At 40.7% G+C, this 27385-nt stretch overlaps 1 protein-coding gene and 1 long non-coding RNA gene across 2 annotated transcripts in view; both read right to left on the bottom strand.

Moving 5' to 3' along the window:
* Positions 1-27385, bottom strand: part of LOC123485508 (C-type lectin domain family 6 member A-like) — a 105869-nt gene that overhangs the window by 10927 nt on the left and 67557 nt on the right. The gene's annotated exons all lie outside the window — the stretch shown is intronic.
* Positions 237-27142, bottom strand: LOC123485505. Its single transcript, XR_006659033.1, has 3 exons — positions 27016-27142; positions 23217-23477; positions 237-308 (listed from the first exon to the last, which is right to left on the bottom strand). It is a non-coding gene; the product is annotated as an uncharacterized LOC123485505 (long non-coding RNA).

Genomic DNA, 27385 nt, shown 5'->3' with positions numbered 1-27385 from the left:
AACATGCTTGTCTGTGAGATAACCGGTCAAACTGTGGATCATTATATTTGTTTTTTTGTGGGGGGCTGTCCTTACCTTTCATTATCCAGTTCAGCCTTTCTATCTCCTTCTGTAGCTGGTCTCACTCTGCAGTGGCATCTGTAAAAGGGAAAAGTCAATCAAAATGTGTAACCGTCACAACATTGACTACAAATGTTTTAGTACAAAAAAAAAAAAACACTTACAGGAATCCCACAGGCCTATGATCACAGCCAGTAGAACACACACTGCAGCAACTCTGGAGGGTCTCTTCCACCACTGAAAATGTACTGAATAACAAATTATTAAAGTAAGATCTTTGGTAATGTGTTAATGTGTTTTACTTGTATCATCAGTGCTTTATTTGAGCTGGATCCTGCGGGAACAGGATCCGACACCTCTCCATTTTGGACTGATGCATTACAGAACCTATTTGGCTGGATCCGCTACCTTTCGTAGCATGAAAAATGATTGTTAATGTTTGCAATGTAAAAATTATGATTAAAGCGCTCAAAGTATCCTAGTTAATTCTCCTGCCCCCTAAAAGAAAATGCAATGTGAAAATGTCGATTTTCAGGCCGCGCCTGATATTCTGAGAATAATAAACTTTTAACTACTGTATTACACATGATGTTATTTCTAAATGGTTCACCTGATATGGATGAAAATACCATCAAATTAAAGCTGACGGTCTGCACTTTAACCTCGGTCATGATTTGAAATCCAAACTTTTTGAGTATAGAGCCATAAGAAGAAATGCTGCACTGTCGAGGGCACTGTAGGTAGGGGTAAGGTAGAGGCAGGTAGCCTCAATATTAACGGAGGAAACTGTAGATAGGGGTAAGGTAGAGGCAGGTAGCCTCAATATTAACGGAGGACACTGTAGGTAGGGGTAAGGTAGAGGCAGGTAGTCTCAATCTTAACGGAGGACACTGTTGGTAGGGGTAAGGTAGAGGCAGGTAGTCTCAATATTAACGTAGGACACTGTAGGTAGGGGTAAGGTAGAGGCAGGTAGTCTCAATCTTAACGGAGGACACTAGGTAGGGGTAAGGTAGAGGCAGGTAGTCTCAATATTAACAGAGGACACTGTAGGTAGGGGTAAGGTAGAGACAGGTAGCCTCAATATTAACGGAGGACACTGTAGATAGGGGTAAGGTAGAGGCAGGTAGACTCAATATTAACGGAGGACACTGTAGATAGGGGTAAGGTAGAGGCAGGTAGCCTCAATATTAACGGAGGACACTGTAGGTAGGGATAAGGTAGAGGCAGGTAGTCTCATTATTAACGGAGGGCGCTGTAGGTAGGGGTAAGGTAGAGGCAGGTAGTCTCATTATTAACGGAGGCGCTGTAGGTAGGGGTAAGGTAGGGACAGGTAGCCTCAATATTAATGGAGGCACTGTAGGTAGGGGGTAAGGTAGAGGCAGGTAGTCTCAATATAATGGAGGGCACTGTAGGTAGGGGTAAGGTAGAGGCAGGTAGCCTCAATATTAACGGAGGTCACTGTAGGTAGGGTTAAGGTAGAGGCAGGTAGCCTTGAGGTTACAGTGTTGGGCCTGTAACCGAAAGGTTGCTGGTTCGAATGCCGGAGCAGACAAGTTGAAAAATATGTTGCTGTGCCCTTGAGCAAGGCAAATAATCCTAATTGCTCCAGGGACGCTGTGCATTGGAGCCATTGTGATCATTGTCAAGAAGTCACACCCATTCGCGTTCAGAGTGAGAAAGTAAAGGCTATAGAGAAATAATTACGCTCAAATGATGAGGATTTCTATCATCTTTAACAGGAGGAAAAGTAGAATATTAGTCAAAGTAGAAAATATAATGTACCTTTACATCCCATGCTGACACATCCATTATGATTAGTTCAGTCATTTTGATAACTAGTTAAAAATAAATAAACTTTGACACCAGACATAATACTTTAGTAGGGTACTTCCTTACCTGTGGTGAGGGTTGTTGACACCAGTTGACTTTGCTTTCCATTTTCCAACACAATGCAGACAGTGAAAGAGTACTGAGTACCACACTGCAGGTCAGAGAGAGTGATGCTGTGTGAAGATGTAGTAGTGATGTGTGGTTCTGTCCCTAGACAGTGGTAGGAGATCTGGTAATGATGTTGGGTTTGGTCCAATCCTGGTGGCTGGCTCCAGCTAACAGCAGCTGATGTGGTGTCCACTGAGTCAACAGTCAGCTGGTCTGGAGCAGGAAGTACTAAGGGGAAATAGATTATTGTCAGGGCTATAGTTTAACTCCAGAAATATATTACAGGAGGATTACAGCTTGCAATTCCTTTTGATATGAAAATCCAAATAACAAGGTGTGGATACCAAAAGTTGTTTTCAATTTCAACTTATTTCAGAAGAAATAGGGAATTATTTAAGAGCTGAGTCAAAGATCCATTTCCAGAAGCTCTGCACAGGCAGAAAAACAGGTCTAATTAACTTTAAACAAAAGTCCACTGAAGTTAGACTTTGTCCTATTTTGTTCACAAGCTACGTTGTTTTTCAATGTTTGAGTTTCAACTGCTAGGGAAGAGAAGACTATGCTTCTACTAATCAGACTCAATCTCACAGGAACAAACAGGGTTGGCAGGTCAAGCTAAAATTTCTAGCCCAATGACCACTCAAAACCCACACAAAGGCCTGAAAACAAGCCCCATTTGTTTTTTCACAGCAAGGGAAGAGTTTCCATATTTATACAATAAACCCTTTTCTCATAACGCTAGAGACAATTAAGAATAAATATATTACTACAATTCGGGTTTCCTCAAAATAATAATTATTGCAAGCTTTGACATAATAAAGGAATTTGAATACGTGACAAGAGAAAATATAATTTGCCCTTAAACTCACCAGATCATTTTCCATCAACGGATGTCGATTTAACTTGTTTGACTGCTATGATTAAGCAATAAGGCATAAGGGGGTATAGTATCTGGCCAACATACCAAGGCTAAGGGCTGTTTTTAACATGACACAACGCGGAATGCCTGGGTAAAGCCGTTAGCCGTGGTATATTGGCCATATGGGTGATTCTTTAACTATGGTACTTTTCTTGTCCCTGGATGAAATAATAAAAACTAAAAAACATTTCTTCTTTTTTGTTTTTGTCATACTTACTCCACCCTAAGGGGAACTTATAAAAAATGTATCATGGCTCAATCATTCTTTTTATTATATAATATGAGGCCTTTTATGCATGGTTTTTACTGTTTTCCCTCTGTCCCTAAGCCAGACTTTGTATCTTCAACCTCGCTTAATTCTAAATTAAATATTTAAATAATGTAGATTTCAAGTACAAATGATAAAATACCATTTATTTCAATTCTACATATTATATATTGTGATACATATTCACATTTTCCTATATTTTTCATAAATAGAACCCTTGTCCCTTGGGGTCACTGTCATTTCCACCACACTGTACAAAATAGAATCCTGGGATCAGTGTTTTAGGTTTGTATATTTTAGTAACCATAGCAACAGAAACTCCACAGTGGAACACATGGCTGGATGAAATGGTGTCCTCTACAGGGGTAATGAAAAGAAGAAAAATCAAGGTAAATATGAGTAAAACTGAGAGTATGTTTATTGGTCGTCATTTCCAAACAGCTCATATTTCACATGGACGTAAAAATAACTGGATACATTTAATTTAATAATGTGTAATTTGTGTATATTTAATGCTAACTCTAAAACTAATATTAGCAGGCTAACATAGCATGAGATTTTAGAGGGAAAGTGGGGAAATGTCATTTCCACCACAGTCATTTCCACCACGGTGTTCATTGTGGTGGTAAAGACAGGTTGTGGTGGAAATGACATTGTTCGATGCTAAACAGCAAATTATTTGGGCTATAATACTGATACTAAATTCAAAACAGTTTTAACAATATTACAATATTGTTGGTAAATAAGAGAACAATAGATAAGTAGGTTTGACATGATGTCTTGGCTCTTTCTTTAAGATGGCAAGCAATACCACAGCACAGAGGTCAAGATCATACAGAGAAAGAATAAAATCAGATCCACTTAAATATGCAGAGTCCCTCAAGAAGGACAGATAAAATACCTGAAGAAAAAGCAACAAGGTGTTGTTAAATCTGTGACAGAAATGCCGAAAAGAGAACAACGAAAAATGAGAAGACAGTGGCGAATTTCTCAACGAAACAGACGTAGGGAAATGGAAAATGGTCTCAGCAGTGAATAGTTTCATGGCACATACAACACCACCACCATCACCAGACAACATGAGTGTTAATGCAGAAGACATCCCTGAAACACCTCAGCTGTGTGAGCCTACACCAGAGAGAACTCCACAGAGGAAAAGAGGGAGAAAAAAGGTTGCGAAGGCAAAAGCAAAGGTGTACAGAGATCTTAATGACATTAAACAAAAGCTTGAGGATGCCCTCAGAAAAGTTGAAAAATACAAAAAAATAAGTAATCGACTGAAGAAGAACCTGGGGATCCTAGAGTCACCTAAAATGAAAACAAAGCAACAGATGCAGCAAGAAAGCAAGCAATTAAAGAAGACACTCCTATTCCATAACACCATTATGTCAGAAATAAGAAAAAAGTATCAGAATGTTGACAATCGTAAAGCTCGGCAACTGATCTCCAAACTTGTGGCTGGCAAGATCTTAAAAAAATACCGGCCATCAACTGTCAAGTTAATGTACATCACTGAGGGGGAAATTGAAGAGATGGATAGTCTCCTTCCTGATGACCTGCTGACCATCAAAGGAACCATGCAGATACATCAGGTATCACACATGTCACTTTTGTTATGAGAGTTTAACATTTTTCAATTTATATCTCCACAGTATTCAAATGCACTTTGTTCTTTTAGATTGTCTCTACAAGACCGGAGGAGATTTCTTGGCGAGTTCTCAGCTGCTTTTGTGCAGATCCCCATCCTTGCCAGTGTTTTGGTCTCAAAAAAGTAAACATACTGGGAGCACAGAACATGGAGACTGCATTGGGGATCACCAAGTTCAAGCACACTTACCAGCACATTTCAACCCATCATAGACCTGCATGAGGGACTGATTGGAAGTTGGTGTGTGGTACGGTATGATGGGGATCCTTACCCTGGCATTATACAGGATGTGGACCCTGAGGGTTGTGCTCTGGTGAGAACCATGAGTCATATTGGCAAAAACAAGTTCTTCTGGCCTATGAGAGATGATGTTATTTGGTACCGGCCAGAAGATGTGATCAGGCTGGTCCCAGAGCCTCAACCAGTAACAAAGAGGCATGTGATGGTGGAGCCAACAGTTTGGAAAGAAATATGCTCTGTTCTTGACCATGAAACATAACTGAACCTCTGGCCCATATGCAAGTTTGACAGATACAGTATTTAGCAAATACAATGTCTATTTAGTCAGATTCAACTTGTTATTCCACATGATTACGTTTGACAGTACATGGATTTACGATATAACACACATGACAGTAATGTTTAAGTACAGAGTGTTTGCTCTGGTTCAGCATAGGCATATACGTTTTCAATTTCAAAATATATTGCCTATTTTATCTGTTATTCAACTGGTTATATTAAGGTTATGTTAAGGTAATGATGACATAAAGGATTTGCTCTAGTTTGTACTAGTTTTTGCTCTAGTTCAGCATGTAGAAAACAGTGAAGAAATGATTTGCTGATTTTTAACACAAATTCATGTTTTTTTCATTTTTGGATTGTTTTTAATTTAAAAATATTGGTGATATGTTTTGTTCACAAATGCTGTTGCTTATTGATTTGCTCTGGTTCACCACATAGAGCAGTAGAAAAATTGTTTTTAATTGGAAGTTGCCTATCTGTCATTTCCGCCACACACTGTCTCTTCCGCCACGCCATGTCATTTCCACCACAACACATATTTTAAAGTAAAACATATAAAAAACATACAATCAAACCAACTATATTCAGTGGTGTTGATAATTGTGCAGTTAGGGCTAAGATTTGTGTATACACTATACAGATTTGTGTATACATTGACCTAGTTTTAGGTGTTTTTTAGTGTAAACATTGTAAAATCTCTACAGTTACATTTCTTTAAAAAATAATAAATTACAAATTTGAACAGATATGTGTGTGCTATTTAATCAAATATATTTATAACAGAAGATATTTCATTATTTTCTCTTAAAAATACATGTTTTGTTATGTGATGGAAATGACCGTTTTCTTGGACTGTCAGATAAAAATGGCAAAAAATATATATTAGTAAATACAAATCATCACAGCCAACTTCAGGGAAGGTTTCCAGACAGATTGAGAAACCAACTGATACTAAAAAATTGTTTGTAGAAATGTATTTATTTTCTGAAACTGTCTAGCTCAAAGAGTACCATAGTTGAAGAATTACCCATATACCACAAACCCCAGGGGTTCCTTATTGCTATTATAAATTGGTTTCCAACATAATTAGAGCAGTGTAAAGTAATGTTTTGTCATACCGGTGGTATATGGTCAGTTATAAACTGTGTGGTTCCGCGTTGCGTCGTGTGTAAGAACAGCCCTTAGCCATGGTATATTGGCAATATACCACACCTGCTTCGGCCTTATTACTTAATTATCCCAAAGCTTTCAGCAAATCAGCATTCAGGGCTGGAACCAGGTTTATAATTGTAAATAAATCTCCTTTCTGCATGTGTTTAACTATAGATAAATCCGACAGGAGAATATGAGTGATGAAAGTTGAAATCTCTGAACAAGATACACTTGTTAGGCTGGTTTCTGGGTGCTGTTATTATGTGCCAGATGTTAAGACTACAAACCGTTATAAATGGCCCATTTTACGAGATTGACTTGTCATTTCAATAGGCATAGGCCACAGACTAAAATCTGGGTTTATGATTGTAATTTAATTTCATCATGGTTTGCTTAGATAAAGGCAGGTAGCCTATATCCCCTTGTAGGCCTACATCTCATTTCAGGTAGTCTAAAGTAGCCTAGACAAGATGTAGGCAAGATGTAAACAACCATTTATCAGCTTGGTTAATTCAAATTAACAGACTAATTTATTAAACATGAATAGCGAGGCGATTTAGAGGTAAGAAGTGCTTGTTTCTCCCAATAGCCTGCTGGAATACACTACTGAGGAGGGGGTCATAATTTCAATCACTGAATTAAATATTAATAATATGTACATTAACTGAATATGCTTGTCAACAACAGCCAGTGTTTATTTTTTAGAATGTGTCTTACCTGTAGCCTAATCTGACTACTGTTACCATAATAACTACTGTTCATAACAACACAAGGCTACTACAACAACAAACTGAAGTTATTGGCTATTTATTAAATGGGTTTGCCAGCTACAGGTAGGCTACACAAGTGACACCAATTGATTTGCAATGACTCCAGTGATATCGTCATTTCAACATATTTATTGTATCAAATAGTAGCCTACAATGGCATATAATTTAATAAACTACTTGATGGCCAACAGAGGCAAATGTATCACTCTCCACATTAGCCTAATGGTGTGCTGCTCTCTCTCCTCTCGCTCACGTGACTCAGCCAATAACTGTATCTCAACACACCAACACAAAATCACACCCCTTCGGCCCTCCCCACCACTCACTCAGCAACAGCCAGCCTCACTTCCTGACAGTCAGCAGCAGGTCACAGTGGAAAAAATATATTTTTTAAAAAGAGAAATGCCAATGGCGGCCGCGGTGCAACATAGAAATACCCCAAAAACCCGCAACCAATACATTTTCACCCGCGACATCATTTTCAAATTAGCCAAATATTGTCAAAAACTGCAAACACTGCAACACTGGGCACAAACATGACTCCAGTCGCATTACCACGGTAACCTCTCGGCCTTATAGGGGCAGGTGAACATTGTCTCATCTGTGATATTTTGGTGAAGACTCAGGTCACAAAAAATGTAATTAAACAATTTACCATATTACTTATTACTAGTAATAGATGTATTGTTTTAGAAACATTACAAAGCATGCTCATCCATTTTTTTGTGTTTTGTTGGTAATTTTAGCGAGGGGGAAACAAATATCTTGGCTTGTAAACAATCTGAGTGGCTAGTAGATTTTTAAATCTACCTGCAACAGTTGCTGGTGGAACAAAAAGTAAATTTTAGGCCCTGTAAGCAGCCATGCCGGGGTTCAAGCTTTGGCCACATAGCGCCACCATCAGGACATATTGGACATATTGCCCTAGGATAAGCTACTTCTGTACTCCTTACCACGCTTGCCAAATATCAGTTCAACATCGAACATGTATTTTGGACCATTCTGAATGATGTTGACTACTTTAACTGTCTTCTCCAGAACCGCTGGCTGGAGAAGACGTTTAAAGTAGTCAACTGCTTTAGATATGAGAAGAATAAGCTAAAACAGGAAGTCACACAACAGAAGTTGGATGTGTAATGTAATAACAATTAAGAGTTTCCGCTATATTAACTTAGCAAAGGTGCTGTGAAAAGAATGCTGTGATTTAAAAATATTATCCGCAATAACAAGGGTTGCTCTAAGAAATCTAAGGCTTCATGCCACAATGATTACCGCCCTGTAGCACTCACTTCTGTAATCATGAAGAGCTTTGAGAGGCTGGTTATGGGACACATTAACTCCTTCATCCCAGCCACCCTAGAGACCCACTCCAATTTGCATACCGCCCCAACAGATCCATGGATGAATCAATCTCAATTGCTCTCCACACTGCCCTCACCCACCTAGATAACAGGAATAGCTTTGTGAGAATGCTGTTCAGTGACTACAGCTCAGCATTCAACACCATTATCCCCTCCAAGCTCGTCACCAAGCTTAGGACTGGGTCTGAACACCTCCCTCTGCAACTGGATCCTGGACTTCCTAATGGGCCGACCCCTCCACCACAGTCGTGGGTGACCATTAACACAGGGGGTGTGTGCTTAGTCCCCTCCTGTACTCCCTGTTCACCCAAGACTGTGTGGCAATGCACGACTACAAAACCATTATCAAGTTCGCTGACGACACAACGGTGGTAGGGCTGATCACCGACAGGGAGGAGGTCAGTGACCTGGCAGTGTGGTGCCGGAGCAACAACCTCTCCCTCAACTTCAGCAAGACCAAGGAGCTGTGTGCCCCCATCCACATCGACACAGCAGCAGTGGAGCAGGTAGACAGTTTCAAGTTCCTCAGTGTCCAAATCACTGAATGTCCTGAAAAGGTTCTACAGCTGTACCTTCGAGAGCATATTGACTGGCTGCATCACTGCTTGGTATGGCAATAGCACCACCCCTCGATCGCATGGCGCTACAGAGGGTGGTGCGGACAGCCCAGTACCTCACTGGGACCGAGCTCCCTGCCATAAAGGACCTCTATATCAGGCGGTGTGGAAAGAAGGCTCAGAAAATCGTCAAAGGCCCCAACCACCGAAGCCATAGACTATTTTCTCTGCTGCCGCACGGCAAGAAATACCGGTGTATCAAGTCTGACACTATTGAACAGCTTCTATCCCCAAGCAATACGACTGATGAAAAAACTACAGTGGGGAAAAAAAGTATTTAGTCAGCCACCAATTATGCAAGTTCTCCCACTTAAAAAGATGAGGCCTGTAATTTTCATCATAGGTACACGTCAACTATGACAGACAAAATGAGAAAAAAATATCCAGAAAATCACATTGTAGGATTTTTAATGGATTTATTTGCAAATTATGGTGGAAAATAAGTATTTTGTCAATAACAAAAGTTTCTCAATACTTTGTTATATACCCTTTGTTGGCAATGACACAGGTCAAACATTTTCTGTAAGTCCTCACAAGGTTTTCACACACTGTTGCTGGTATTTTGGCCCATTCCTCCATGCAGATCTCCTCTAGAGCAGTGTGTTTTGGGGCTGTCGCTGGGCAACACAGACTTTCAACTCCCTCCAAAGATTTTCTATGGGGTTGAGATCTGGAGACTGGCCAGGCCACTCCAGGACCTTGAAATGCTTCTACAAGCCACTCCTTGTTGCCGGGCGGTGTGTTTGGGATCATTGTCATGCTGAAAGACCCAGCCACGTTTCATCTTCAATGCCCTTGCTGATGGAAGGAGGTTTTCACTCAAAATCTCACGATACATGGCCCCATTCATTCTTTCCTTTACATGGATCAGTCGTCCTGGTCCCTTTGCAGAAAAAACAGCCCCCAAAGCATGATGTTTCCACCCCCATGCTTCACAGTAGGTATGGTGTTCTTTGGATGCAACTCAGCATTCTTTGTCCTCCAAACACGACAAGTTGAGTTTTTACCAAAAAGTTATATTTTGGTTTCATCTGACCATATGACATTCTCCCAATCCTCTTCTGGATCATCCAAATGCACTCTAGCAAACTTCAGACGGGCCTGGACATGTACTGGCTTAAGCAGGGAGACACGTCTGGCACTGCAGGATTTGAGTCCCTGGCGGCGTAGTTTGTTACTGATGGTAGGCTTTGTTACTTTGGTCCCAGCTCTCTGCAGGTCATTCACTAGGTCCCCCTGTGTGGTTCTGGGATTTTTGCTCACCATTCTTGTGATCATTTTGACCCCACGGGTGAGATCTTGCGTGGAGCCCCAGATCGAGGGAGATTATCAGTGGTCTTGTATGTCTTCCATTTCCTAATAATTGCTCCCACAGTTGATTTCTTCAAACCAAGCTGCTTACCTATTGCAGATTCAGTCTTCCCAGGCTGGTGCAGGTCTACAATTGTGTTTCTGGTGTCCTTTGACAGCTCTTTGGTCTTGGCCATAGTGGAGTTTGGAGTGTGACTGTTTGAGGTTGTGGACAGGTGTCTTTTATACTGATAACAAGTTCAAACAGGTGCCATTAACACAGGTAACGAGTGGAGGACAGAGGAGCCTCTTAAAGAAGAAGTTACAGGTCTGTGAGAGCCAGAAATCTTGCTTGTTTGTAGGTGACCAAATACTTATTTTCCACCATAATTTGCAAATAAATTCATTAAAAAATCTACAATGTGATTTTCTGGATTTTTTTTTTCTCAATTTGTCTGTCATAGTTGACGTGTACCGATGACAAAAATTACAGGCCTCTCTCATCTTTTTAAGTGGAGAATTTGCACAATTGGTGGCTGACTAAATACTTTTTCCCCCCACTGTAAATAGCTAAAGTTGACCTTGTATCTATGTTGACCTTTTATTTCAGTATTTGCACTGTCTCTATGCACACTCACAGGGCCCTACACACTCAAAAACACACTGTCACTCCAACACACACAAACACTTACTCCATCATTTGCTCACTCACACATAATATGCACATATATTTATACTGACTCTACACACCCACTCACATACAAGCTGCTGCTACTCTGTTTATCTTCTATCCTGTTGCCTAGTCACCTTACCCCTATACGTATCTACCTCCATCACTCCATTATCCCTGCACATGTAAATATGATATTGGAACTGACTTTTTAAATATTACCTGTATATAGTATGCTTACTGACTTTTTTGTGCATTTCATATTTCTTATTTCTCTTGTGTTTTTTTGTTGTAATACATTGTTATCGATTATTGCATTGTTGGGTTTTGAGTTTGCAAGAAAGGCATTTCACTATACTTGTGCATGTGACATTAAAACTTGAACTTGTTTAACACTACTACTGATAAAGGTAAAGCAAGCAGAAGCAGATCAACTCCTTGACATAATGACTCAGCACCAAACTGCATTATGACATCTGGGGAATTTACTATCATATAGTTCTCATCAGGTAAGATACTGTACCATTACATCCCATCCTGACTGTTACGGGTTTCGGTTCTGTTACGGTTTCTCTATCCATTTCGAGGTTGACTAGGTTGGGCGCTCTGATTGGAGTCACCTCGTTAGTCAGGATGTGCTACAGCTATGCTGGCCCTTTAATAATAATAATAATAATAATATAATAATAATAATATAATAAGCCATTTAGCAGACGCTTTTATCCAAAGCGACTTACAGTCATGCGTTCATACATTTTTCTGTATGGCCTTTAAGACCTGCTGGCCCTTTAAGAGCTGCTGGCCCTTTAAGAGCTGCTGGCCCAGTGCATCAATTGGAGAGATGTTGGGAGAGCTACACCTCATGTTAGGGCGGCCATGGCATTTAGCCAGAAACTCCTGTTTATTTAGTTCCATATCCTTTTTACTCCAGATCCTGAGTTGGTGTGGTTTTGTCTTTTAGTTTGTCTTTTTGGAGGTAAACCTTAGTGGGCATCCATGGTGGGTGTATTTTAGAACCCCTTACTAGTGGTTTGCCATCTCTCAGTGGGCACCCCCATGGTGCCTTTCAGAACCCCTTTTGAAACCCTTTCTGTTTTTGGTTTGGTTGCCGACGTGATTATATTTGTTAGTTCCCTTTTCTGTGAGCGATGACATTGTGTTTGTCTTTTGGGAACGTAACACTGCACATCCATTATGATTTGTTCATTTACATTAGTCTTTTTGATAACTAGTCAAAGATTGACACCAGACATAATACTTCAATACCTGTGGTGAGGGTTGTTGACACAGGTCGACTTTGCTTTCCATCTACCAGCACAGTGTAGACATTGACAGAGTACTGAGTGCCACCTTGCAGGTCAGAGAGGGTGATGCTGTGTGAAGATGTAGTAGTGATGTGTTTTTTTTTGCCTGGACGGTAGAAGGAGATCTGGTAATGATGTTCGGTTTGGTCCAATCCTGGTGGCTGGCTCCAGCTAACAGTAGCTGATGTGGTGTCCACTGAGTCAACAGTCAGCTGGTCTGGAGCAGGAAGTACTAAGTGAAAACACATTATTGTCAGTGTTACAGTTTAACTCCAGAAATAAACTGCACTAAGAAAAGTAAAATAGTAGTCAAAGTAGAAAAGGCCTTCAATTATTTTAGGTTTGGGAAGAAATAAGCTAAAAAACAGAAGTCACACAACAAAAGTTGAATTCGTAAAATAACAAAAATAAAGGGTTTCTGCTGTATTCATTTAGCAACGGTGCTGTGCTGCTAAATTGTTGCCGCCACTCCAAAAAATATATAAATAGAAATTAAAATATGATTATAAATCCTCTCCACAATAACAAGTGTTTAACACTGTACTACTGATAAAGTTAAAGCAAGCAGAGGCAGATCAACTCCTTGACTTAATGACTCACAGGAATGGAAGAAAGCATGAATTCAGTTACTGTACTATAAACAACGTTTAATGATTTCAGCACCAAACTGCATTATATCATCTGGACAATTCACCATCATATATTTCTCATCAGGGAAGATACTGTACCATTACATCCCATGCTGACTTTTACGGGTTTCGGTTATGTTACGGTTTTTCGATCCATTTCGAGGTTGACTAGGTTGGGCGCTCTGATTGGAGTCACCTCGTTAGTCAGGATGTGTTACAGCTATGCTGGCCCTTTAAGACCTGTTGGCCCTTTAAGACCTGCTGGCCCTTTAAGAGCTGCTGGCCCATTAATAATAATAATAATAATAATAATAATATGCCATTTAGCAGACCCTTTTATCCAAAGCGACTTACAGTCATGCGTGCATACATTTTTGTGTATGGCCTTTAAGAGCTGCTGGCCCTTTAAGACCAACTGGTTCTTTAAGACCTGCTGGCCCTTTAAGAGCTGCTGGCCCTTTAAGAGCTGCTGGCCCTTTAAGAGCTGCTGGCCCTTTAAGAGCTGCTGGCCCAGTGCATCAATTGGAGAGATGTTGGGAGAGCTACACCTCATGTTAGGGCGGCCATGGCATTTAGCCAGAAACTCCTGTTTATTTAGCTCCATATCCTTTTTACTCCAGATCCTGAGTTGGTGTGGTTTTGTCTTTTAGTTTGTCTTTTTGTAGGTAAACCTTAGTGGCCATCCATGGTGGGTGTCTTTTAGAACCCCTTACTAGTGGCTTGCCATCTCTCATTGGGCACCCCCATGGTGCCTTTCAGAACCCTTTTGGAAACCCTTTCTGTTTTTGGTTTGGTTGCCGACGTGATTATATTTGTTAGTTCCCTTTTCTGTGAGCGATGACATTGTGTTTGTCTTTTGGGAACGTAAAACTGACACATCCATTATGATTTGTTCATTTACATTAGTCTTTTTGATAACTAGTCAAAGTTTGACACCAGACATAATACTTCAATACCTGTGGTGAGGGTTGTTGACACAGGTCGACTTTGCTTTCCATCTACCAGCACAGTGCAGACAGTGACAGAGTACTGAGTGCCACTTTTCAGGTCAGAGAGAGTGATGCTGTGTGAAGATGTGGTAGTGTTGTGTTTTTTTTTGCCTGGACGGTAGAAGGAGATCTGGTAATGATGTTCGGTTTGGTCCAATCCTGGTGGCTGGCTCCAGCTAACAGCAGCTGATGTGGTGTCCACTGAGTCAACAGTCAGCTTGTCTGGAGCAGGAAGTACTAAGTGAAAACACATTATTGTCAGTGTTACAGTTTAACTCCAGAAATAAACTGCACTAAGAAAAGTAAAATAGTAGTCAAAGTAGAAAAGGCCTTCAATTATTTTAGGTTTGGGAAGAAATAAGCTAAAAACAGAAGTCACACAACAAAAGTTGAATTCGTAAAATAACAAAAATAAAGGGTTTCTGCTGTATTCATTTAGCGACGGTGCTGTGCTGCTAAATTGTTGCTGCCACTCCAAAAAATATATAAATAGAACTTAAAATAATATGATTATAAATCCTCTCCACAATAACAAGTGTTTAACACTGTACTACTGATAAAGTTAAAGCAAGCAGAGGCAGATCAACTCCTTGACATAATGACTCACAGGAATGGAAGAAAGCATGAATTCAGTTACTGTACTATAAACAACATTTAATGATTTCAGCACCAAACTGCATTATATCATCTGGACAATTCACCATCATATATTTATCATCAGGGAAGATACTGTACTTTACATCCCATGCTGACTTTTATGGGTTTTGGTTCTGTTACGGGTTTCGGTTTCTCTATCCATTTCGAGGATGACTAGGTTGGGCGCTCTGATTGGAGTCACCTCATTAGTCAGTATGTGTTACAGCTATGCTGGCCCTTTAAGAGCTGCTGGCCCTTTAATAATAATAATAATAATAATAATAATAATAATAATAATAAGCCATTTAGCAGACGCGTTTATCCAAAGCGACTTACAGTCATGCGCGCATACATTTTTGTGTATGGCCTGTAAGAGCTGCTGGCACCTTAAGAGCTGCTGGCCCTTTAAGAGCTGCTGGCCCTTTAAGAGCTGCTGGCCCTTTAAGAGCTGCTGGCCCAGTGCATCAATTGGAGAGATGTTGGGAGAGCTACACCTCATGTTAGGGCGGCCATGGCATTTAGCCAGAAACTCCTGTTTATTTAGTTCCATATCCTTTTTTCTCCAGATCCTGAGTTGGTGTGGTTTTGTCTTTTAGTTTGTCTTTTTGTAGGTAAACCTTAGTGGGCATCCATGGTGGGTGTCTTTTAGAATCCCTTACTAGTGGCTTGCCATCTCTCAGTGGGCACCCCCATGGTGCCATTCAGAACCCCTTTTGAAACCCTTTCTGTTTTTGGTTTGGTTGTTGAAGTGATTATCTTTGTTAGTTCCCTTTTCTGTGAGCGATGACATTGTGTTTATCTTTTGGGAACGTAAAACTGACACATCCATTATGATTTGTTAATTTACATTAGTCTTTTTGATAACTAGTCAAAGTTTGACACCAGACATAACACTTCAATACCTGTGGTGAGGGTTGTTGACACAGGTCGACTTTGCTTTCCATCTACCAGCACAGTGTAGACAGTGACAGAGTACTGAGTGCCACCTTGTAGGTCAGAGAGGGTGATGCTGTGTGAAGATGTGGTAGTGTTGTTTTTTTTTTTGCCTGGACGGTAGAAGGAGATCTGGTAATGATGTTCTGTTTGGTCCAATCCTGGTGGTTGGCTCCAGATAACAGCAGCTGATGTGGTGTCCACTGAGTCAACATTCAGCTGGTCTGGAGCAGGGATAACTAGTGGAAACACATTATTGTTAATGATACAGTTTAACTCCAGAAATATATTACAGGAGGAAAAGAAGAAATGGCCGGCTTACAATTCCTTTTGATATGGAAAGAAATAAGCTAAAAAATAGTCACACAACAACAAAAAATGGTTCTGCAATGTAGAAAATCCAAATAACAAAGTGTGGATACCAAAGGTTGTTTTCTATTTCAACTTATTTCAGAAGAAATAGGGAATTATTTAAGAGCTGAGTCAAAGATACATTTTCAGAAGCTCTGTGCACAGGCATAAAAACATGTCTAATTAACTTTAAACAAAAGTCTACTGAAGTTAGACTTTGTCCTATTCTGTTCACAAGCTAGGTTGTTTTTCAATGTTTGAGTTTCAACTGCTAGGGAAGGGAAGACTATGCTTCTACTAATCAGACTCAATCTCACAGGAACAAACAGGGTTGGCAGGTCAAGCTAAAATGTCCAGCCCAATGACCACTCAAAACCCACACAAAGGCCTGAAAACTAGCCCCATTTGTTTTTTCACAGCAAGGGAAGAGTTTCCATATTTATACAATAAACCCTTTTCTCATAACATTAGAGACAATTAAGAAGGTAGTCTACAGTAGCCTAAACAAGATGTAGGCATGATGTAAACTGAACGATTTATCAGCTTGGTTAATTCAAATTTACAGACTAATTTATTAAACATGAATAGCAAGGCGATTTAGAGGTAAGAAGTGCTTGTTTCTCCCAATAGCCTGCTGGAATACACTACTGAGGAGGGGGTCATAATTTCAATCACTGAATTAAATATTAATAATATGCTTGTCAACAACAGCCAGTGTTTATTTTTTAGAATGTGTCTTACCTGTAGCCTAATCTGACTACTGTTACCATAACAACTACTGTTCATAACAACACAAGGCTACTACAACAACAAACTGAAGTTATTGGCTATTTATTAAATTGGTTTGCCAGCTCCAGGTAGGCTACACAAGTGACACCAATTGATTTGCAATGACTCCAGTGATATCGTCATTTCAACATATTTATTGTATCAAATGGTAGCCTACAATGGCATATACATTTATAGGCTACTTGATGGCCAACAGAGGCAAATGTATCATTCTCCACATTAGCCTAATGTCAGTTTCATTGAAACTTTTCCCCATAAAAAGAACCACGGGAGAGAGTTCCATAACTTCCATTTCAAAGTTCCACTCTGCAGCCCCCGAGATCCAAGAACTGAGCATGCATAAAGCACTTCGCTTGATACCGTTTTCTTTAAGCAGTCAACATTAGAATGTAGTTTAAACCACCACCGAACGAATTCATGTATTGCTCCCAAAGTAGTTTTCCAGTGCTTTGTCTCCATTATTTATTAATGTGCATCAGTTCTAGCCTATGAATATGTTTTATAGGAAAAGGGTTGTAAATAGGTGTCTCCATAATGACAATCTAAATAGAATACCTTACAACTGGTAAAAAGTTGTCACAACGTGCGCGCGTGCTGCTCTCTCTCCTCTCGCTCACGTGACTCAGCCAATAACTGTATCTCAACACACCATCACACAATCACACCCCTTCGGCCCTCCCCACCACTCACTCAGCAACAGCCAGCCTCACTTCCTGACAGTCAGCAGCAGGTCAGTGGGAAAAAATATATTTTTTAAGAGAAATGCCAATGGCGGCCGCGGTGCAACATAGAAATACCCCAAAAACCCGCAACCAATACATTTTCAAATTAGCCAAATAACACTGCAACACTGGGCACAAACAACTCCAGTCGCATTACCACGGTAACCTCTCGGCCTTAAAGGGGCAGGTGAACATTATTGTCTCATCTGTGATATTTTGGTTAAAAGACTCAGGTCACAAAAAATTTAATTAAACAATATACCACATTACTTCTTAATAGATGTATTGTTTTATAAACATTACAAAGCATGCTCATCCATTTTTTTTGAGTTTTGTTGGTAATTTTAGCGAGGGGAAAACAAAAGTTTTTCCTGGTAAAAAATCTGAGTGGCTAGTAGAGTTTTAAATCTACCTGCCACAGTGGCTGGTGGACCAAAAAGTACATTTTAGGCCCTGTAAGCAGCCATGCTGGGGTTCAAGCTTTGGCCCATTAGCGCCACCATCAGGACATATTGGACACATTGCCCTAGGATGAGCTACTTCTGTACTCCTTACCATGCTTGCCAAATATCAGTTCAACATCGAACATGTATTTTGGACCATTCTGAATGATGTTGACTACTTTAACTGTCTTCTCCAGAACCGCTGGCTGGAGAAGTCTTTTAAAGTAGTCAACTGCTTTAGATATGAGAAGAATAAGCTAAAACAGGAAGTCAAACAACAAAAGTTGAATGTGTAATGTAATAACTATTAAGTCTTTCCGCTATATTAATTTAGCAAAGGTGATGGGAAAAGAATGCTGTGATTTATAAATATTATCCGCAATAACAAGGGTTGCTCTAAGAAACCTAAAGATTCATGCCACAATGATTACCGCCCTGTAGCACTCACTTCTGTAATCATGAAGAGCTTTGAGAGGCTGGTTATGGCACACATTAACTCCTTCATCCCAGTCACCCTAGAGACTCACTCCAATTTGCATACCGCCCCAACAGATCCATTGATGACTCAATCTCAATTGCTCACCACACTGCCCTCACCCACCTAGATAACAGGAATAGCTTTGTGAGAATGCTGTTCATTGACTACAGCTCAGCATTCAACACCATTATCCCCTCCAAGCTCGTCACCAAGCTTAGGACTGGGTCTGAACACCTCCCTCTGCAACTGGATCCTGGACTTCCTAACGAGCCGACCCCCTCCACCACACTGACCATTAACACAGGGCCCCACAGGGGTGTGTGCTTAGTCCCCTCCTGTACTCCCTGTTCACCCACGACTGTGTGGCCATGCACGACTCCAACACCATTATCAAGTTTGCTGACGACACAACGGTGGTAGGGCTGATCACCGACAGGGAGGAGGTCAGTGACCTGGCAGTGTGGTGCCGGAGCAACAACCTCTCCCTCAACCTCAGCAAGACCAAGGAGCTGACGTGCCCCCATCCACATTGACACGGCAGCAGTGGAGCAGGTAGACAGTTTCAAGTTCCTCAGTGTCCAAATCACTGAAAGTCTTGAAAAGGTTCTACAGTTGTACCATTGAGAGCATATTGACTGGCTGCATCACTGCTTGGTATGGCAATAGCACCACCCTCGATCACATGGCGCTACAGAGGGTGGTGCGGACAGCCCAGTACATCACTGGGACCGAGCTCCCTGCCATAAAGGACCTCTGTATCAGGCGGTGTGGAAAGAAGGCTCAGAAAATCATCAAAGGCCCCAACCACCGAAGCCAGAGACTATTTTCTCTGCTGCCGACGGCAAGAAATACTGGTGTATCTTGATACTGTATCTGACACTATTGAACAGCTTCTATCCCCAAGCAATACGACTGATGAAAAAACTAAATAGCTAAAGTTTACCTTGTATCTATATTGACCTTTTATTTCAGTGTTTGCACCGTCTCTATGCACACTCACAGGGCCCTACACACTCAAACTCCATCATTTACTCACTCACACATAATATGCACATACATTTATACTGACTCTACACACCCACTCACATACCAGCTGCTGCTACTCTGTTTATCTTATATCCTGTTGCCTAGTCACCTTACCCCTATACATATCTACCTCCATCACTCCAGTATTCTTGCACATGTAAATATGGTATTGGAAATGACTTTTTAAATATTACCTGTATATAGTATGCTTACTTACTTTGTGTATTTAATATTTTGCTTGTGTATTTTTGTTGTAATACATTGTTATCGATTATTGCATTGTTGGGTTTTGAGTTTGCAAGAAAGGCATTTCACTATACTTGTGCATGTGACATTAAAACTTGAACTTGTTTAACACTACTACTGATAAAGTTAAAGCAAGCAGAGGCAGATCAACTCCTTGACTTAATGACTCACAGGAATGGAGGAAAGCATGAATTCAGATACTGTACTATAAACAACGTTTAATGATTTCAGCACCAAACTGCATTATATCATCTGGGGAATTTACCATCATATATATTTCTCATCAGGGAAGATACTGTACCATTACATCCCATGCTGACTGTTACGGGTTTCGGTTCTGTTACGGTTTTTCTATCCATTTCAAGGTTGACTAGGGCTGCAGTCCAAACACGTTATTTTTACCCCCTCAGCCCTTGCGCTAGCCACTTTCCCTCGGGGGAATCCCTGTCGAAACCGGATGCAGTTTGATAGCCATCTTAAGTGGAGGTCCAATTCACTAACGATTTAGCTTGAGGGAGCGAGTGAACAACTTTGGTCACTTGCGGGGTTGTTATGACCCACAATTCAATGCAAACTGTAGTCACATGTCAAACTCTGGTGGCCGCGAAGTATCACATTTTATCAACAAGGCTGCATTTTCGGCATGTCAGAAAAAAGTATGAAGCTAGCTTGCTAAAAAATATACAGTTCCAGTCAAAAGTTTGGACACACCTAGTTTATTTATTTGCACTATTTTAACATTGTAGAATAATAGTGAAGACATCAAAACTATGAAATAACACATATGGCATCATGTAGTGAACAGAAAAGTGTTAAACAAATCAAAATATGTTGTATAGCTTCACCTGGAATGCTTTTCCAACAGTCTTGAAGTAGTTCCCACATGTGCTGAGCACTTGTTGGCTGCTTTTCCTTCACTCTGCAGTCCGACTCATCCCAAACCATCTCAATTGGGTTGAGGTCGGGGGATTGTGGAGGCCAGGTTCTTGAAATTGTCCATATTGACTGACCTTCATGTCTTAAAGTAATGATGAAAAAGTAATGATTCTCTTTGCTTATTTGAGCTGTTCTTGCCATAATATGGACTTGGTCTTTTACCAAATAGGGCTATCTTCTGAATACCTTGTCACAACACAATGATTGGCTCAAATGCATTAAGGCACACCTGTTAATTGAAATGCATTCCAGGTGACTACCTTATGAAGCTGGTTGAGAGAATGCCAAGAGTGTGCAAAGCTGTCATCAAGGTAAAGGGTGGCTATTTGAAGAATCTCAAATATAAAATATATTTTGATTTGTTTAACACTTTTTTTGGTTACTACATGATTTCATATGTGTTATTTCATAGATTTGATGTCTTCACTATTATTCTACAATGTAAAAAATAGTAAAAATAAAGAAAAACCTTGAGTAGGTGTGTCCAAACTTTTGACTGGTAGTGTATGTGCACATTGATTTTAGCATTGGCAAATTGGCTTAGTCTCGTAGTGAGGAGCCTATAAATTATAATTATAATTAATTATAATTGGTCATTTAGCAGACGCTCTTATCCAGAGCGACTTACAGGAGCAATTAGGGTTAAGTGCCTTGCTCAAGGGCACATCGACAGATTTTTCACCTAGTCGGCTCGGGGATTAGAACCAGCGACCTTTCGGTTACTGGCACAACGCTCTTAACCACTAAGCTACCTGCCGCCCCGCGCCACCACTATTGCTAGATTCATAAACATATTTTTTGCAATTCTGAAATGTATTGGAATAAATTACCAAACTATAAAACTAGCTAGCCAGCTATGGGTAACTGTAGCTAGCTACCTGACAGGAGTGCTAGCTAGATAGGTTAGCTTACTAGGTACATGAATAGCTTTAGGTTGGTTGTTTTTAAGATTTCCATCAAGGACGTTGCCTCACCGATCATCACTCTCCCTCGCTTGGGCAAGGGACATTTAAGGTACAGTCGGATATGACGATGTAAAACGTCATTCAAGGGCTGAGGGTTTAGTGCAGAGGACTGTCTACTTTGAGTTTGAAACGCAGCCTAGGTTGGAAGCTCTGATTGGAGTCACCTCGTTAGTCAGGATGTGTTACAGCTATGCTGGCCCTTTAAGAGCTGCTGGCCCTTTAAGAGCTGCTGGCCCAGTGCATCAATTGGAGAGATGTTGGGAGAGCTACACCTCATGTTAGGGCGGCCATGGCATTTAGCCAGAAACTCCTGTTTATTTAGCTCCATATCCTTTTTACTCCAGATCCTGAGTTGGTGTGGTTTTGTCTTTTAGTTTGTCTTTTTGGAGGTAAACCTTAGTGGACATCCATGGTGGGTGTCTTTTAGAATCCCTTACTAGTGGCTTTGCCATCTCTCAGTTGGCACCCCCATGGTGCCTTTCAGAACCCCTTTTGAAACCCTTTCTGTTTTTGGTTTGGTTGCCGACGTAATTATATTTGTTAGTTCCCTTTTCTGGGAGCGATGACATTGTGTTTATCTTTTTGGAACGTAAAACTGACACATCCATTATGATTTGTTAATTTACATTAGTCTTTTTGATAACTAGTCAAAGTTTGACACCAGACATAATACTTAAATAGGGTACTTCCTTACCTGTGGTGAGGGTTGTTGACACAGGTCGACTTTGCCTTCCATCTTCCAGCACAGTGCAGACAGTGACAGAGTACTGAGTCCCACATTGCAGGTCAGAGAGAGTGATGCTGTGTGAAGATGTGGTAGTGATGTGTGGTTCTGTCCCTGGACAGTGGTAGGAGATATGGTAATGATGTTGGGTTTGGTCTAATCCTGGTGGTTGGCTCCAGCTAACAGCAGCTGATGTGGTGTTCACTGAGTCAACAGTCAGCTGGTCTGGAGCAGGAAGTACTAAGGGAAAACACATTATTGTTAGTGCAGCTACAGTTTAACTCCAGAAATATATTACAGGAGGAAAAGTAGAAATGGCCGGCGTGCAATTCCTTTTGATATGGAAAGAAATACGTTAAAAAAACAACAGAAGTCACAACATTGGTTAGATTTGTAAAGTAACATAAATTAGGGGTTTCTGCTGTATTCATTTAGCAACGGTGCTGCTACATTGTCGCCGCCACACCAATTTCTTTCAATATAAAGAATGCTGTGATTATGAATACTCTCCACAATAAGAAGTGTTTTACACTAGTACTGATAAAGTTAAAGCAAGCAGAGGCAGATCAACTACTTGATATATTGACTCACACTAATGGGAAACAAGCAAGAATTCAGATACTATAAAAACGGTTAATGATTTCAGCACCAAACTGCATGATGAGATCTGGGGAATTCACCATCATATATTTCTCATCAGGGAAGATACTGTACCTTTACATCCAATGCTGACACATCCATTATGATTAGATCATAGTTATTTTGATAACTAGTTAAAGTTTAATCAACTTTGACACTAGATATAATACTTAAGTTGGATACTTCCTTACCTGTGGTGAGGGTTGTTGACACCAGTTTACTTTGCCTTCCATTTTCCAGCACAGTGCAGACAGTGACAGAGTACTGAGTACCACCTTGCAGGTCAGAGAGAGTAATGCTGTGTGAAGATGTGGTAGTGTAGTGGGGTTTTGTCCCTGGACAGTGGTAGGAGATCTGGTAATGATGTTCGGTTTGGTCCAATCCTGGTGGTTGGTTCCAGCTAACAGTACCTGATGTGGTGTCAACAGTTAGCTGGTCCGGAGCAGGAGGTACTGAGGGAAAATAAACTGTTGTTAATCTCTAGAAACTACAGAAGGGAAAGTAGAATAGTACTTGAAAAATAAAAAAAGGTCAGCTTGCAATTCATTTTGATATGGGAAGATATAGGCTAAGGCAGAAGTCACACAACATAGGTTAGATTTGTAATGTAACAGAAATGAAGAGTTTCTGCTATATTCATTAAATTACAAGAATGGTGTAACAACAGTGGCTTGCGGAAGTATTCACCCCCCCCCCCCCCTTGGCATTTTTCCTATTTTGTTGCCTTACAACCTAAAATTAAAATAGATTTTGGGGGGTTTGTATCATTTGATTTACACAACATGCCCACCACTTTGAAGATGCAAAATATGTTTTATTGTGAAACAAACAAGAAATAAAACTTGCATAACTATTCACCCCCCCAAAGTCAATACTTTGTAGAGCCACCTTTTGCAGCCATTACAGCTGCAAGTCTCTTGGCACATCTATCAACTGGGATTTTTGTCCATTCTTCAAGGCAAAACTGCTCCAGCTCCTTCAAGTTGGATGGGTTCCGCTGGTGTACAGCAATCTTTAAGTCATACCACAGATTCACAATTGGATTGAGGTCTGGGCTTTGACTAGGCCATTCTAAGACATTTAAATGTTTCCCCTTAAACCACTCAAGTATTGCTTTAGCAGTATGCTTAGGGTTAAATGTCCTGCTGGAAGGTGAACCTCCATCCCAGTCTCAAATCTCTGGAAGACAAACAGGTTTCCCCTCAAGAAATTCCCTGTATTTAGCACCATCCATCATTCCTTCAATTCTGACCAGTTTCCCAGTCCCTGCCGATGAAAAACATCCCCACAGCATGATGCTGCCACCACCATGCTTCACTGTGGGGATGGTGTTCTCAGGGTGATGAGAGGTGTTGGGTTTGCGCCAGATATAGCGTTTTCCTTGATGGCCAAAAAGCTCCGTTTTAGTCTCATCTGACTAGAGTACCTTCTTCCATATTTTTGGGGAGTCTCCCACATGTCTTTTGGCGAACACCAAATGTGTTTGCTTATTTTTTTCTTTAAGCAATGGCTTTTTTCTGGCCACTCTTCCGTAAAGCCCAGCTCTGTGGAGTGTATGGCTTAAAGTGATCCTATGGACAGATAGTCCAATCTCCGCTGTGGAGCTTTGCAGCTCCTTCAGGGTTATCGTTGATCTCTTTGTTGCCTCTGATTAATTCCGTCCTTGTCTGGTCCGTGAGTTTTGGTGGGCGGCCCTCTCTTGGCAGGTTTGTTGTGGTGCCATTTTCTTTCAATTTTTTTATAATGGAATGGTGCTCCGTGGGATGTTCAAAGTTTCAGATATTTTTTTTTGAACCCAACCCTGATCTGTACTTCTCCACAACTTTGTCCCTGACCTGTTTGGAGAGCTCCTTGGTCTTCATGGTGCTGCTTGCTTGGTGGTGCCCCTTGCTTAGTGGTGTTGCAGACTCTGGGGCCTTTCAGAACAGGTGTATATATACTGAGGTCATGTGACAGATCATGTGACACTTAGATTGCACACAGGTGGACTTTATTTAACTAATTATGTGACTTCTGAAGGTAATTGGTTTTACCAGATCTTATTTAGGGTCTTCATAGCAAAGGGAGTGAATACATATGCACATACCACTTTTCCGTTATTTATTTTCTATAATTTTTTTAAACAAGTAATTTTTTTTCATTTCACTTCACCAATTTGGACTATTTTGTGCATGTCCATTACATGACATCCAAATACAAATCAATTTAAATTACAGGTTGTAATGCAACAAAATAGGAAAAACGCCAAGGGGGATGAATACTTTTGCAATGCACTGTAAATCATATCCACAATAACAAGTGTTTAACACTGTACTACTGATAAAGTTAAAGCAACCAGAGGCAGATCAACTCCTTGACTTAATGACTCACAGGAATGGAAGAAAGCATGAACTCAGATATTAGTGCATTCGCGAAGTATTCAGACCCCTTGACTTTTTCCATATTCTGTTACGTTACAGCCTTATTCTAAAATGAATTAAATTGTTTTTTCCCCCTTGTCAATCTACACACAATACCCTATAATGACAAAGCAAAACCAGGTTTTTAAAATTTTTTGCACATTTATAAAATAAAATAAACTGAAATATCACATTTACATAAGTATTCAGCCCCTTTACTGAGTACTTTCTTGAAGCACCTTTGGCAGCGATTACAGCCTTGAGTCTTCTTGGGTATGACGCTACAAGCTTGGCACACCTGTATTTGGAGAGTTTCTCCCATTCTTTTTAGATCCTCTCAAGCTCTATCAGGTTGGATGGGGAGCGTCACTGCACAGCTATTTTAAGGTCTCTCCAGAGATGTTCGATAGGGGTTCAAGTCCGGGCTCTGGCTGGGCCACTCAAGGACATTCAGAGACTTTTCCCGAAGCCACTCCCCAGTCTGAGGTCCTGAGCGCTCTGGAGCAGGTTTTCATCAAGGATCTTTCTGTACTTTGCTCCGTTAATCTCTCCCTCGATCCTGACTAGTCTCCCAGTCCCTGCCGCTGAAAACCATCCCCACAGCATGATGCTGCCACCACCATGCTTCACCGTACGGATGGTGCCAGGTTTGCTCCAGACGTGATGATTCCCATTCAGGCCAAATAGTTAAATCTGGGTTTCATCAGGCCAGATAATCTTGCTTTCATGTGCCTTTTACTGAGGAGTGGCTTCCGTCTGGCCACCCTACCATAAATGCCTGAATGGTGGAGTGCTGCAGAGATGGTGGTCTTTCTGGAAGGTTCTCCCATCTCCACAGAGGAACTCTGGAGCTCTTTCAGAGTGACCATCGGATTCTCGGTCAACTACCTGACTAAGGCCCTTCCCCCCTGATTGCTCAGTTTTGGCCAGGTGGCCAGCGCTAGGAAGAGTCTTGGTGGTTCCAAACTTCTCCCATTTAAGAATGATGGATGCCACTGTGTTCTTGGGGACCTTCAATGCAGCAGACATGTTTTGGTACCCTTCCCCAGATCTGTGCCTCGACACAATCCTGTTTCGGAGCTCTACGGACAATTCCTTCCACCAAATGGCTTGGTTTTGCTCTGACACGCACTGTCAACTGTGGAACCTTTTATATAGACAGGTGTGTGCCTTTCCAAATCATGTCCAATCAATTGAATTTACCACAGGTGAACTCCAATCAAGTTGTGGAAACATATCAATGAGGATCAATGGAAACAGGATGCACCTGAGCTCAAGTTCAAGTCTCATAGCAAATGGTCTGAATACTTTTTTATTTGTAATATATTTGCAACAAATTCTAATAACCAGTTTGTGTTTTATCATTATGGGGTACTGTGTGTAGATTGACGACAAACAAAATATATTTTATAAATGTTTTATTAAGGCTGTAATGTAACAAAATGTGGAAAAAGTTAAGGGGTCTGTATACTTTCAGAATGCACTGTATAAACAATTTTTATTGATTTCACTACCAAACTGCATTTCGAGATCTGGGGAATTCACATAGTCATTTTGATAACCAGAAATAATACTTAAATAGGGTACTTACCTGTGGTGAGGGTTGTTAACACCAGTTGACTTTGCTTTCCATTTTCCAGCATAGTGCAGACAGTGACAGAGTATTCAGTAGCAGGTTGCAGGTCAGAGAGAGTGATGTTGTGTGAAGATGTGGTAGTGATGTGTGGTTCTGTCCCTGGACAGCGGTAGGAGATCTGGTAATGATGTTGGGTTTGGTCCAATCCTGGTGGCTGGCTCCAGCTAACAGCAGCTGATGTGGTGTCCACTGAGTCAACATTCAGCTCTTCTGGAGCAGGAAGTACTAAGGGAAAATAAATACATTATTGTCAGGGCTACAGTTTAACTCCAGATATACACTGAGTTTACAAACATTAAAGATACCTGCACTTTCCATGAAAGAC

The sequence above is a fragment of the Coregonus clupeaformis genome, unplaced genomic scaffold (genome assembly GCF_020615455.1).
Source record: "Coregonus clupeaformis isolate EN_2021a unplaced genomic scaffold, ASM2061545v1 scaf0714, whole genome shotgun sequence".
NCBI lineage: Eukaryota > Metazoa > Chordata > Actinopteri > Salmoniformes > Salmonidae > Coregonus > Coregonus clupeaformis.
The sequence above is the reverse complement of the archived record's forward strand: the minus strand, read 5'-3'. Positions and strand labels throughout refer to the sequence as shown.